The 15,041-nt window shown below is 39.6% G+C and overlaps 1 pseudogene; it reads right to left on the reverse strand.

Annotated features, from left to right (window-relative positions):
- Positions 1 to 3,564: 3,564 nt before the first annotated feature.
- The window catches only part of LOC110591700, a 44,755-nt pseudogene continuing 33,278 nt past the window's right edge, over positions 3,565 to 15,041 (reverse strand).

Raw genomic sequence — 15,041 nt, forward strand, 5'->3', positions numbered from 1 at the left:
AAAGCTAGTTTGTCTGTATGAATGAGAGCGCTTGATGAGAAGACTTTAAACACTATATTTGTCTGATGATGCAGTGTCAGAGTTGGCCTCTTTATAGAAACCATGCCTTATTTATCCAACACCTGGAAATACGAAAAACACAAGCTTCTGAAACTTTCTTCTAGTACATACAGGTTTTGTCCACAAAATAATAACTTTGCAGTCTATACACTGAGCTTCTCTCTCATCTCTTGGTATCTGGGAAATGATTGTAGTTCACAGATATATTTTATTCAATCTGCAAATGTTTAAAACAAATGAAATAATATTTTAAACTGGAGAGTTTTCTCTGAAAAATTTTTTAAAGCACATAAATTTAAACCCAGATTTCCATCTTCTCTTGAAACTAGAAGAATCTGGCAACCCAGCATTCAAATTCCTTCATGAGAACACCGACGTGTTTGAGTATTTGCAGCTTCTGGAGGACCTGTGCTCCCCATTCATATTCCTGACCTGCTCAGTCCCTAGAGGAATTGAGTTTGATATCTAGGCCTTGAGCAATTAAAATACTATCTTGTAAACATTATTCACCAGTGGATATAAAGATGAGGTTGTTATTGATAAGGCCCAGTAGTCTTTGAGAAGCAGTCCCAAATATAGGAGAATATAGAGTAACCACTCTTTAATCAAACCCCTACAGAGAATATGTAGGCTTTGTCAAGGTGACTTTCCAGCCTACCAGCCAGAAACTATTTTTTAAAAATTCATTTATACAGGTTTTTAGAGAACAGCTGAATACTTTTTCAATGTAATTTATTTTTATTGTAAGATCTAGGAATTCACTATTTTTGCCAATCATATATTTCCAATATGAAGTGAAAGTAGAAATGTCTTTACCCTCTAATTTAAGAGTGGTGAGGGAATTTGGAGAAATTTAAAACAAGAACTGAAAGTTATCAGAACATCAAAAAAATTGAGCTTGTTAAGAGAATGGGTACAATCTATATGAAAGAAGTAAATTCCTGACCAAAGTTCTGATAGACCAACCTAATGATCATAATCTATATTATTCACTTGCTCTCATTTGGTCATCAAGACAATCTTATGATATAGATTGTATTTGTTATCTATTACCACATAAAAAATTACCCCAAAACTTAGAAGCTTAGAACAACAAACATTTACTGTTTGGTTAACTCTAAATAAGACTTGGGAAAACCTATAATTACCAAACTAAAATATTGATATATACATTCCCTTCCATTTGTTCAGATGGTGACTTGTACAAACATCCTCCTTAATAAACACACCCATAAAAAAAAACATGTAAGAAAAGTTTTTGAGGGGCGCCTGGGTGGCTCAGTCGTTAAGCGTCTGCCTTCGGCTCAGGTCATGATCCCAGGGTCCTGGGATCGAGCCCCGCATCGGGCTCCCTGCTCCGCGGGAGTCTGCTTCTCCCTCTCACACTCCCCTTGCTTGTGTTCCCTCTCTCGCTGCCTCTCTCTCTGTCAAATAAATAAATAAAATCTTTAAAAAAAAAAAAAAGAAAAGAAAGAAAAGTTTTTGAAACGTAACATCATACCACAATGAGGAATGTTCCTCCACCCGCCATAAACCTTTTCTCCGAATGGATCCACATCCTTGGCAGGCTGAGAGCTTCACTGTTGCTTTCCTTCTTTTCCTTGCTTTCCTTTTTTTTTTTTTCTCTATTTCCCTCATTCCTTCTTCGAACAAAGCTAATTTTAAAACATTGCTTGAATTTTATGAACCCAATTTTGCTCTTAGGATATTCCATGTGAATTAAGAAAATAAAATATATCCTATTTTTATAGCCACATTTTGGAGGAAATTAAAACCACACTATAACAACACACACACACAAAACCGCTGATAAATTGCTATTATAGGCTCTTCTATAATGCAAATTAAATAGTTGACTGCAGTACACATAGAACATCTGCTAACCCAAATTAAAATGAACGAGGAGTGAAATTAGAACTGCTTTTTCCATCTATTCATAAAGAAGATGAAACGTATTATGAGCCAGATAGTTGCAATGTTTTAAGGTATTGCCTACGAGTAAGCTTAGTACAGTAAATTGAAGCAATAACTAAGCAGTGTCCTGGGGACCTGAAAGAGTTGATGACTGTGGCTGCCTAAGTGCTTAATTAACAGCTGGGCAGAGTTACCAGGCAACTCTAATTCAGTAATAACAACAACAGGTACAGATTTGTTTTCAATCCCAGACCAATGGTGGCCATAGTCCTTTTTCTGGAGTTGGACTATTTTATGCTTTCTTGCTTTAATTACCTGTTACCAAATTTATTATCTCAATATGCATTTATTATACAGTAGACAATGCAAAACTGTAGAACACAGAAAATAATTTTTAGAGACATCTCATTCTCAAAAATTTGAAAAATGGTAATTTGAATGCCTGGCAGAAAGAGACAAAAGATAATGCCTATTTCTCTATGGAGAACAGCCCATTGCATTTCTTTCTCCCCTTCTGTGGCTCGTCCCACTGGCTCATGTAATTATCATTGAAGATGACAAGATTTGCTTGATCTTGGTGACCTGACTTTCCTCTTAAACTTTTTTTCACCATCAAAGAAGAAACAGTATCCTGGTCTTTCAGTAGCACATACATTGAAATTGGAGCAAATCTCAAAAATGGGATTAGCATGACCCCAACTCAAAATGACATGAAAACTATTAAAGTACTCCACATTTTTTACATTGCTAAAAAATTAAGTGAATGGTTTGTAATACTAGGCATTATTTTCACTGGTGTGTAACAGGAAACTTAAGAAATGTTTAAACAAATCATGGTGTAATTTTTTTTTTTTTTTTTTTTTTTTATTCTTCAAAGGAGCTATGAAAGATCCAGCTAGCTTTCTGCTCTAGCATCTCCAGGGTGTAGTTCTTATACCAAGAGAGCTCTTCTCCTTCCACCTTGCATCTATATTTTAGAAAGAAATAATGAGGAGGAAAAAGACAAAAGATATGCCCCAGCTTAGTCAGACTCCTTTCAGAGAGTTTTCCTAAATATCCCACATGGTAGATTTACACAGTATCTCCTTGGCCAGAACTGTGTCCTACGTCATCCATCCACCCCTTGCTTCAAGTATTTAAATCAAGTATTTAAGCTATATATGTTGCCATCAAAACTAAAATAGAGTTCTGTTAGTGAGGAAGAAGAGAGAAACTTCTATCAGGCAGGCAACTGCCATTGTCTGCTAGATGACATGATAGAAAGATGTGACGATATCACAATGAATGCAGAGGAGAAGGGCAAAGAAATTAAAACAATTTCAGAGAACAAAATAAAATGAAGAACAAACATGACCTGTCCAATAATTGACGTTCCTGTGGGGAGCTCGAAAGAGCAGTTAGTATATATTTAGTGCTTAGCACACTCTAGGTATTACTGTATGTAATTACTACAGATGCTTTCCATATAGTAACTCATTTAATTTTCACAATAATCCTTTGGGATAAATATTCACCGTTTGCTTGTTTACTGAAACTGCTTATTTTCCATCCGCCTTATTTCCATTTTCTTTGCCTTTGTGGAAGAACAGCTTAAGACCACTCGGTGGTTGTTCCTACCCATTCAGGGGCCTGAGCAGTGGGAGGTGCAGACCAGTCTTCCGTGGCAGGCTGAACACTCCAGTCTTCATAGGGAACTGCTTGCTGAATGGGCACAGAGGACACCTTCATGCCTTTGGACAAGTCCACAACTTCAGGTTGAGTAGCAGTGAACTCAGGAGGGGGAACAGTCCGTTCACCCGGAAATTGCTCGCTGGTCACGGCCTTTGCAGCAGCGGCCTACTCTTTTCAGTCTCTTCAGGCTCTCTGTAGGAGAGATCAGGGGTGGCCTCCCCTGGGTGTTCACGGGAGACGGGGCCACACGCTGTGCAGAACTTGGAACATCCATCACCTCTGACCCACTGTGCGAGCTCCCGCGCTCTTGTGTGGGTGGCCGTGTCCACACAGCGCAGAGGAGAGTCTGATTACACAAAGCGATAGCAGGCCGGTTAACAGAAGACATCTCTGTGAGAGGCTGGTGGTCAGCCCGGGGATCCCTAACCACCGGGAGACACAGCCCCCTGCAGGCCGCCAGCACCCGGTTAGCGAAGGTTCCGGGAGCGAAGCGGCCACAATCAGAGTGGCTCCCGCGGCAGCAGCTGACTTGAGCACAGCCCCCGGGCCACTGTGCCTGGACGATATGACACTGACATCAGCCGGGTTTTTCAATGGCCACAATGGCATGAGCTGCCGGTAGACACTTCTCTCAGGTTCTCTTCAGATTTATGATGTAGACGCCATCACTTTTCCCTTTGTAGATGTACTGTTCCATTTGGAAGTCAAGGTTGGTGCCACCTAAATGGGTTCCTGCTGCAAGGAATTTGAGGACATCCTCCTCCTTCATTTGCAGGATGTCGGGGCTCTGGACATTGTGAAAGTTTCTCTTTAGGTTACAATGGGAATGCAGAACTAAGCCCTATGATTCCCTCCCTGGGTAGCGGGAAAAGGTGTTTTATCACCATTTTAGAGATGAGAATATAGAGGCATGAAAAGAAGCCACTTGCTCATGATAAATAGAAAATAAGCTGAAGAGCCAAATCTCAAATGTAGGTGTTAGAATCTATCGTCTTTGCACCTACGCCCCAGTGCCTTCCATTAGGGTGACCAAGGTTATTGGGTTTAGCACAGACAGTCCTGAGTTCCAATACACCCCTCAGTCCCAGGCACACTGGGATGGTTGGTTACCCCATCTCCCAGAGTTAATCCTGTTATCTTTCAGAGCAGGAACATTTTCTTTTCTTTTTCTTGTTTTTTAAACAACAATATATTTTATTGGTAATAATAGACTTGAACTAACCAGTAAACCATAATCTATAAAGAATTTTTGTAAAAATGCATTTATTTTCTGATAATAAATACATCCAAATTCCAGTTTTTTAAATAAAACTAGGATGGTGGAAAAGAGCAAAATGGAAAGATAATAGTCCTGGGCTCAAAACCAAATGATTAAATCAAAGAGAGAAATATTTTCAGATTCCTCTCAGGAAGTCATGTAAACAACACCATTTCTCTCAAGGTCTCTCGACATTTTCAATGCTAAAATCAACACATAGTTTTCAAGAACAATAAAAACATAATGACCACAAATCCTTAGTGGTTTTCATAATCTTTGTCTTAATCTTAGAAGATAGGAGACACAATATGTCTGAATGGTGAAGAAACGTTTATCCAAAGTTGATAATTCTTTAAGTTTCATTTCATTTATTTTTCCTTCTTACATAAATGTGAGTTTTCTTATGGTCACAGAAAAGACAATTTAGAAGTAATTTTGGTTTTAAAATTGAATAATCAATTTATTATTTTACAGGTTCTAATTTCATTCTTCCTTAAGCATTTAACTTTGGCTTACAAATCTCATTATTCCATTATAAGTCAAGCAGATTTAAACTCACTTTTAATGGCCTTCAATTAATATTTGGTTATATCCTCAAATGTAGTTAATTAAGCTCTTTTAAATGTTTTAAACAGGGTTTATAAATTTAATATATTGACTTTCTTTTAAGTCCTTCAATTGTCTAAATGACAAACCTTCCCAAGTAATTAAATCATTCTTATGAACTAAATTTTTTTTTAAAGATTTTATTTATTTATTTGACAGAGAGAGAGACAGCGAGAGAGGGAACACAAGCAGGGGGAGTGGGAGAGGGAGAAGCAGGCTTCCTGCTGGGCAGAGAGCTCCATGCAGGGCTCGATCCCAGGACCCTGGGATCATGACTTGAGCAGAAGGCAGACGCTTAACGACTGAGCCACCCAGGCGCCCCCTTATGAACTAAATTAGTTAAATTTAAAAATATGGTGAAACTTAAGGTCCACTAAATGTTCTAATACTATATATAAACAGTAAAATTTCTACTTAAATTCATAAATCTAAATCAATTACTCAATTCTACATTTTATTTATTTATTTTTAAAGACTTTACTTATTCACTTGAGAGAGAGAGAGACAAAGAGCACAAGCAGGGGGAGAGGCAGAGGGAGTGGAAGAAGCAGACTCCCCACCGAGCTGGGAGCCGGACATGGGACTCAACATGGGGCTCGATGTGGGGCTCGATCCCAGAACCTAGAGATCATAACCTGAGCTGAAGGCAGATGCTTAACCCTCTGAACCACCCAGGCGCCCCTCAATTCTACATTTTTAATTGGAATCACATGTCTATGTTGTTAATCTAATCAGTATAATTCTTGTTAGTATTACAACCTATAGTGCTAAATAGGCACAGATTCTTTAGCAAAAGAAAATATTAATATGACATATTAATGACATTAATATGGTATATTTCTATTATTAATTCTATAACTCTTATGGGTATTAAAAATGATATCTGGTCTGAATTTTGGGTATTTCTCTCTGGTTTTCTATAACAATTGTAGTCATAACTTTTTTTTTTTTAAGATTTTATTTATTTATTTGACAGAGAGAAGCACAGAGAGAGAGGACACAAGCAGGGGGAGTGGGAGAGGGAGGAGCAGGCTTCCTGCTGAGCAGGGAGACCCATGCGGGGCTCGATCCCAGGACCCTGGGATCATGACCCGAGCCGCTTAACGACTGAGCCACCCAGGTGTCCCTAGTCATAACTTTTAAAGGCATTCTACTAGTTCCTCTGTTTAATTCAACTAAAATTAAACACTTTTTTTTATTCTTATGTTAATCCCCATACATTACATCATTAGTTTTAGATGAAGTGTTCCATGATTCATTGTTTGTGCATAACACCCAGTGCTCCATGCAGAATGTGCCCTCTTTAATACCCATCACCAGGCTTACCCATCCTCCCAAGATCTCATTCCTTTTGGTGGCTGCATAATATTCCACTGTATATATATATATATATATATATACCACATCTTCTTTATCCATTCATCTGTTGATGGACATCTTGGCTCTTTCCATAGTTTGGCTATTGTGGACATTGCTGCTATAAACATCGGGGTGCACGTACCCCTTCGGATCCCTACTTTTGTATCTTTGGGGTAAATACCCAGTAGTGCAATTGCTGGATCATATGGTAGCTCTATTTTCAACTTTTTGAGGAACCTCCATACTGTTTTCCAGAGTGGCTGCACCAGCTTGCATTCCCACCAACAGTGTAGGAGGGTTCCCCTTTCTCCGCAACCCTGCCAACATCTGTCGTTTCCTGACTTGTTAGTTTTAGCCATTCAGACTGGTGTGAGGTGATATCTCATTGAGGTTTTGATTTGGATTTCCCTGATGCCAAGCGATATTGAGCACTTTTTCATGTGTCTGTTGGCCATTTGGATGTCTTCTTTGGAAAAATGTCTGTTCATGTCTTCTGCCCATTTCTTGATTGGATTCTTTGTTCTTTGGGTGTTGAGTTTGATGAGTTCTTTATAGATTTTGGATACTAGCCCTTTATCTGATATGTCATTTGCAAATATCTTCTCCCATTCTGTCGGTTGTCTTTTGGTTTTGTTGACTGTTTCCTTTGATGTGCAAAAGCTTTTTATCTTGATGAAGTCCCAATAGTTCATTTTTGCCCTTGCTTCCCTTGCCTTTGGCGATGTTTCTAGGAAGAAGTTGCTGTGGCTGAGGTCAAAGAGGTTGCTGCCTGTGTTCTCCTTTAGGATTTTGATGGACTCCTGTCTCACGTTGAGGTCTTTCAACCATTTTGAGTCTATTTTTGTGTGTGGTGTAAGGAAATGGTCCAGTTTCATTCTTCTGCATGTGGCTATCCAATTTTCCCAACACCATTTGTTGAAGAGACTGTCTTTGTTCCATTGGACATTCTTTCCTGCTTTGTCAAAGATGAGTTGACCATAGAGTTGAGGGTCCATTTCTGGGCTCTCTATTCCGTTCCATTGATCTATGTGTCTGTTTTTGTGCCAGTACCATGCTGTCTTGATGATGACAGCTTTGTAATAGAGCTGGAAGTCCGGAATTGTGATGCCGCCGGCTTTGCTTTTCTTTTTCAACATTCCTCTGGCTATGCGGGGTCTTTTCTGGTTCCATACAAATTTTAGGATGATTTGTTCCATTTCTTTGAAAAAAGTGGATGGTATTTTGATGGGGATTGCACTGAATGTGTAGATTGCTCTAGGTAACATTGACATCTTCACAATATTTGTTCTTCCAATCCATGAGCATGGAACGTTTTTCCATTTCTTTGTGTCTTCCTCAATTTCTTTCATGAGTATTTTATAGTTTTCTGAGTACAGATTCTTTGTGTCTTTGGTTAGATTTATTCCTAAGTATCTTATGGTTTTGGGTGCAATTGTAAATGGGATCGACTCCTTAATTTCTCTTTCTTCTGTCTTGTTGTTGGTGTATAGGAATGCCACTGACTTCTGTGCATTGATTTTATATCCTGCCACTTTACTGAATTCCTGTATGAGTTCTAGCAGTTTTGGGATGGAGTCTTTTGGGTTTTCCACATAAAGTATCATATCATCTGCAAAGAGTGAGAGTTTGACTTCTTCTTTGCCAATTTGGATGCCTTTGATTTCTTTTTGTTGTCTGATTGCTGTGGCTAGGACTTCCAATACTATGTTGAATAGCAGTGGTGATAGTGGACATCCCTGCCGCGTTCCTGACCTTAGGGGGAAAGCTCTCAGTTTTTCCCCATTGAGAATGATATTCGCTGTAGGTTTTTCATAGATGGCTTTTATGATATTGAGGTATGTACCCTCGATCTCTATACTCTGAAGAGTTTTGATCAAGAAAGGATGCTGTACTTTGTCAAAAGCTTTTTCTGCATCTATTGAGTGGATCATATGATTCTTGTTCTTTCTTTTGTTAATGTATTGTATCACGTTGATTGATTTGCGGATGTTGAACCAACCTTGCAGCCCAGGGATAAATCCCACTTGGTCATGGTGAATAATCCTTGTAATGTACTCTTGGATCCTATTGGCTAGTATTTTGGTGAGAATTTTTGCATCCATGTTCATCAGGGATATTGGTCTGTAATTCTCCTTTTTGATGGGGTCTTTTTCTGGTTTTGGGATCAAGGTAATGCTGGCCTCATAAAATGAGTTTGGAAGTTTTCCTTCCATTTCTATTTTTTGGAACAGTTTCAGAAGAATAGGTATTAATTCTTCTTGAAATGTTTGGTAGAATTCCCCTGGGAAGCCATCTGGCCCTGGGCTTTTGTTTTTTGGGAGATTTTTGATGACTGCTTCAATTTCCTTAGTGGTTATAGGTCTGTTCAGGTTTTCTATTTCATCCTGGTTTAGTTTGGGTAGTTGATACATCTCTAGGAATGCCTCCATTTCTTCCAGGTTATCTAATTTGCTGGCATAGAGTTGCTCATAATATGTTCTTATAATTGTTTGTATTTCTTTGGTGTTGGTTGTGATCTCTCCTCTTTCATTCATGATTTTGTTGATTTGGGTCATTTCTCTTTTCTTTTTGATAAGTCTGGCCAGGGGTTTATCAACCTTGTTAATTCTTTCAAAGAACCAGCTCCTAGTTTCGTTGATCTGTTCTACTGTTCTTTTAGTTTCTATTTCATTGATTTCTGCTCTGATCTTTATTATTTCTCTTCTCCTGCTGGGTTTAGGCTTTATTTGCTGTTCTTTCTCCAGCTCCTTTAGGTGTAGGGTTAGGTTGTGTACTTGAGACCTTTCTTGTTTCTTGAGAAAGGCTTGTATTGCTATATACTTTCTTCTTAGGACTGCCTTTGCTGCATCCCAAAGATTTTGAACAGTTGTATTTTCATTTTCATTGGTTTCCATGAATTTTTAAAATTCTTCTTTAATTTCCTGGTTGACCCATTCATTCTTCAGTAGGATGCTCTTAGCCTCCATGTATTTGAGTTCTTTCCGACTTTCCTCTTGTGATTGAGTTCTAGTTTCAAAGCATTGTGGTCTGAAAATAGGCAGGGAATGATCCCAATCTTTTGGTACCAGTTGAGACCTGATTTATGACCTAGGATGTGATCTATTGTGGAGAATGTTCCATGGGCACTAGAGAAGAATGTGTATTCCGTTGCTTTGGGGTGGAATGTTCTGAATATGTCTGTGAAGTCCATTTGGTCCAGTGTGTCATTTAAAGCCTTTATTTCCTTGTTGCTCTTTTGCTTAGATGATCTGTCCATTTCAGTGAGGGGGGTGTTAAAGTCCCCCAGTATTATTGTACTGTTGTCGATGTGTTTCTTTGCTTTTGTTATTAATTGCCTTATATAATTGGCTGCTCCCATGTTAGGGGCATAGATATTTACAATTGTCAGATCTTCTTGTTGGATAGATCCTTTAAGTAGGATATAATGTCCTTCCTCATCTCTTATTACAGTCTTTGGTTTAAAATCTAATTTGTCTGATATAAGGATTGCCACCCCAGCTTTCTTTTGGTGTCCATTAGCATGGTAAATGGTTTTCCACCCCCTCACTTTCAATCTGGGGGTGTCTTTGGGTCTAAAATGAGTCTCTTGCAGACAGCATATCGATGGGTCTTGTTTTTTAATCCAGTCTGATAGCCTGTGTCTTTTGATTGGGGCATTGAGCCCATTTACATTCAGGGTAACTATTGAAAGATAGGAATTTAGTGCCATTGTATTGCCTGTAAGGTGACTGTTCCTGTATATTGTCTGTGTTCCTATTCTGGTCTATGTTCTTTTAGGCTCTCTCTTTGCTTAGAGGACCCCTTTCAAGATTTCCTGTAGGGCTGGTTTTGTGTTTGCAAATTCCTTTAGCTTTTGTTTGTCCTGGAAGCTTCTTATCTCTCCTTCAATTTTCAATGACAGCCTAGCTGGATAGAGTATTCTTGGCTGCATATTTTTCTCATTTAGTGCTCTGAATATATCCTGCCAGTCCTTTCTGGCCTGCCAGGTCTCTGTGGATAGGTCTGTTGCCAATCTAATGTTTCTACCCTTGTAGGTTACAAATCTCTTCTCCCGAGCTGCTTTCAGGATTTTCTCTTTGTCTCTGAGACTTGTAAGTTTTACTATTAGATGTCGGGGTGTTGACCTATTTTTATTGATTTTGAGAGGGGTTCTCTGTGCTTCCTGGATTTTCATGCCTGTTTCCTTCCCCAAATTAGGGAAGTTCTCTGCTATAATTTGCTCCATTATACCTTCTGCCCCTCTCTCCCTTTCTTCTTCTTCTGGGATCCCAATTATTCTCATGTTGTTTCGTCTTATGGTATCGCTTATCTCTCGAATTCTGCCCTCGTGATCCAGTAGTTGTTTATCTCTCTTTTTCTCAGCTTCTTTATTTTCTATCATTTCATCTTCTATATTACTGATTCTCTCTTCTGCCTCATTTATTCTAGCAGTTAGCGCCCCCATTTTTGACTGCACCTCATTAATAGCCTTTTTGATTTCTACTTGGTTGGATTTTAGTTCTTTTACTTCTCCAGAAAGGGTTTCTCTAATAACTTCCATATTTTTTTCAAGCCCAGCTAGTATCTTTAAAGTGATGATTCTGAACTCTAGATCTGACATCGTACTAATGTCCGTATTGAGTAGGTCCCTGGCAGTCGGTACTACCTCTTTTTCTTTTTGTTGCGGTGATTTTTTCCATCTTGTCATTTTGTGCAGAGGAGAATAGATTAATGAGAGAACAAAATGCTAGCAGAGTAACAACGTCCCCAGAAAATATACTCTAAACAAATCAGAAAAGACCTGAAGCAGTGGGAAAAGAAAGGGAAAGAGAGAAAAAAGAGAAAGAAAAAAAAGAAAAAGAAAAAGATAAAGATAAAAACAAAAACAAAGAAAACAAAACAACAACAACAACAAAAAAAAAACAGAATGTGATCAAATATGCTCAGGCTGGTATATAGATCAGTGCCACACACTAGATTTGGGGTGTATTTTGGTCTTTTAGAAGAAAGTGCCTCCCAAAATTTTAAAGAAAGAAAAACTTATATATGTACATAAATAACGGTTGATATGATGAAGGGATGGAATATGACTGTAAAGATGGAAATTATAAAAAATTTTAGAAAAGGAATTGATAAGAAGTTGTTTGAAAAAAGAAAGAAGAGGATTTAAAAAAAGAAAAAAAAAGGGAGAGGATGTGATCAGGCAGGGGAATAGAAAACACCATATACTAGAGATTTAGGGTATATTTTAATCTGTTAGAAGAAACTATCTCAAAATTTTAAAGAGAGAACAACTTATATATATAAGCCAAAAATACGGGTAAGTACTATGAAGGGATAGAATATGACTCTAAAAATGAAAGATAAAAAAATTTTTTTTTTTAAAAGGGATTGATAAGATGTTGGTTGAAAAAGGGAAAAAGAAAAATTCAAAAAGAAAAAAAAGAAAAAAAGACAGTTAAAAAAAAAATTAACTTTGAAAGACTAAAGAATCATGGTAAAAAAGCCATGAACTCTATGTGCAGTATTCCCCTAGCGCTGGAGTTCTGCCGTTCTCATTGATCGGTAAACTTGGTCTTGGCTGGCTGTTCTCGCTGATCTTCTGGGGAGGGGCCTGTTGCCGTGGTTTCCAAACGTCTCTGCCGGAGGCGGAATTGCCCCGCCCTTGCCCCCTCCCGGCTAAGTAATCTGCTCGGGTTTGCTCTCCGGGGCTTTTGTTCCCTGCAAGCTTTCCGTACAGCTTTGGAGGCGGAGAGTGAAAATGGCGGCCTCCCAATCTCCGCCCCGGAGGAGCCGAGAACTCGGGCCCCGCTTCTCAGTGAGCCCCCAGAGAAAAGCCGTCAGTCACTCCCATCTCCCCGGTCTCCAGTCGCACTCCGTGCTCACCTGGCCTGTGACCGCGCGTTTCTATCTCCGGCACCCGACCCCGGGTGGAGTCTCCAAACCCAGCAGATCCCTGCGGTGCACTCCCGGGTGGCTTCTCCCGGGAGAGGAAGGTGAGTCTCCCCGGATCTGCCGCTTGTTGGGTCCCTGCTGGAGGAGCAGGGGCCCGACTGTGCCGCGGATCACGGTTTATGGCAACCCCGAGCTGAGAGCCCGCGCCTGGGCTCCGCCTCTGCAGCCGGCTTCCCTGCTCCGATACCTGGGAGCTCTGCCACACTCAGGCACCCCCAGTCTTTCTGTGACCCGTGGGTCCTGAGACCACACTGTCCCGGAGGGTTCCACCCCCCGCTTAGCCACCAGAGTGACGTCCCTCAGCGGAGCAGACTTTTAAAAGTTCCGATTTTGTGCTCCGCGGCTCTATCACTTGCCAGAAGCGGCCACCGGAGGCCCCTCCCCCGCCGTCTATCCTCCCGAATATCGCCTCGGATTCACTTCTCTGCACGTCCTACCTTCCAGAAAGTGGTCCCTTTTCTGTTCAGAGAGTTGTTGCTATTCTTTTCTTCGATCTCCTGTTGAGTTTGTAGGTGTTCAGAATGGTTTGATCCCTATCCAGCTGAATTCCTGAGAGGAGACGAAATCCAGGTCTCCTACTCCTCCGCCATCTTGCTCCCAAATTAAACACTTTTTTAAAAAAGATTTTTTATTATTCATCAGAGAGAGAGAGCTCGAGCAAGAGCATGACTGGGGGAGTGTCAGAGGGAGAAGGAGCAACAGACTCCTCAATGAGCAGGGATCCCGATGTGGGGTTCGATCCTAGGACCTCAGGATCATGACCTGAGCTGAAGGCAGACACTTAACTGATTGAGCCACCCAGGTACCCCCAAATTAAACACTTTTTCATAGCTTCTGATTTTTAAGTTTCTCTCTCTCGCTCACTCTCCCATGTGAGTAGGTGTGTATATTTGCATATGTCTTTGTGATTGTGTGTTGTGTGTATTTGTGTGTGTTTGTGTGTGTATTTATGTGTATGTGTATTTGTATGTGTTTGTACGCATGTGTATGTGTGTGAGGTGGTAGTGGAAGAGAATGACTCCCAGTATTTTCAGAGAGAGCTGATAAGAATACTCACCAATAATAATAATACCAGTGATTTCAAAATAGTGGGATTTAGGGATATTTGCTGCTTTTTACCTAAATTTTTTTCTCTATTGCTTGAACAAGCAAGTGTCAACTTTAAAAGAAAAAAAGAAAAGCTCTCTATTTTATTTTTTTAAAGGTTTTATTTCTTTTTTTTTAGAGAGAGAGCACGTGCATGCGAGCAGAGAAGGGGCAGATAGAAAGGGAGAGAGAGAATCTTAAGCAGGATCCACGCTCAGCACAGAGCCCTTTGTGGGGCTTGAGATCATGTCCTGAGCCAAAATCAAGTCAGACACTTAACCCACTGAGCCACCCAGGTACCCTAAGATTTTATTTTTAAATAAATTCTACACCCAATGTGAGGCTTGAACTCATAACCTCAAGATCAAGAGTTACATGTTCGACTGACTGAGCCAGCCAGGCACACTATAAAGTATTTTTTAAAAGGATAACTTCTTTTGTACTGACATGGAAAGATATCTAGATCATATTCTTAAGTTAAAAAAGGAGATTCAGAATAATACATATAGTATTATCCCATTTTTGGAAAAAAACTGGGATAAAAATTTAATGAATGTATATTGATGGGTCTCAAAAAATACACAGTATCTCTGGGGTCGGTCTGGAATTGGGGGCTGGAAGTATGTGATATGTAGCTGCCTAGAATAGGAACTTTAACCTAACCAAGAAGGAAGTTTACTTTGGGGTCACATAAATCTAGGCTCTAGGCTTTTCCAGGTTTGGTTCCACCATCTTTCAGGTGTGTCTCCCATATTCACAGTCACAAGACTGTTGTTGTACCTCCAGGCATTACCTCCAAATTCCAGTCATGAAGAAGTTAAAGAGAAAAAAAATGTGTTCCAGATGAGTTTATGTCTTTCTCAGGGAAAAAAAACAGCTCTCCCTGAAGTCATGCCCAGTTAGCATACATCTCATTGGCTGACTGGGCCATATGACCACACGGCTGCAGGAAACTGAAAAACCTAGCTTGTCAGTGGGCACATTAATCCTTCAAACATAACAGAATTGCTTAACATTAAGGGAGAAAAGATAGTTTATATATATATACTCCTATAGTATTTCCATGTTTATGATAAGAATGTACTTACGGAGTGTGTGTGTGGATTTTTAATTTATAAAGAATTTATGTAGACAATGAGTGGAGGAAGAGCAT

This window comes from Neomonachus schauinslandi, chromosome 1 (genome assembly GCF_002201575.2).
Source record: "Neomonachus schauinslandi chromosome 1, ASM220157v2, whole genome shotgun sequence".
NCBI classification, from domain to species: domain Eukaryota; kingdom Metazoa; phylum Chordata; class Mammalia; order Carnivora; family Phocidae; genus Neomonachus; species Neomonachus schauinslandi.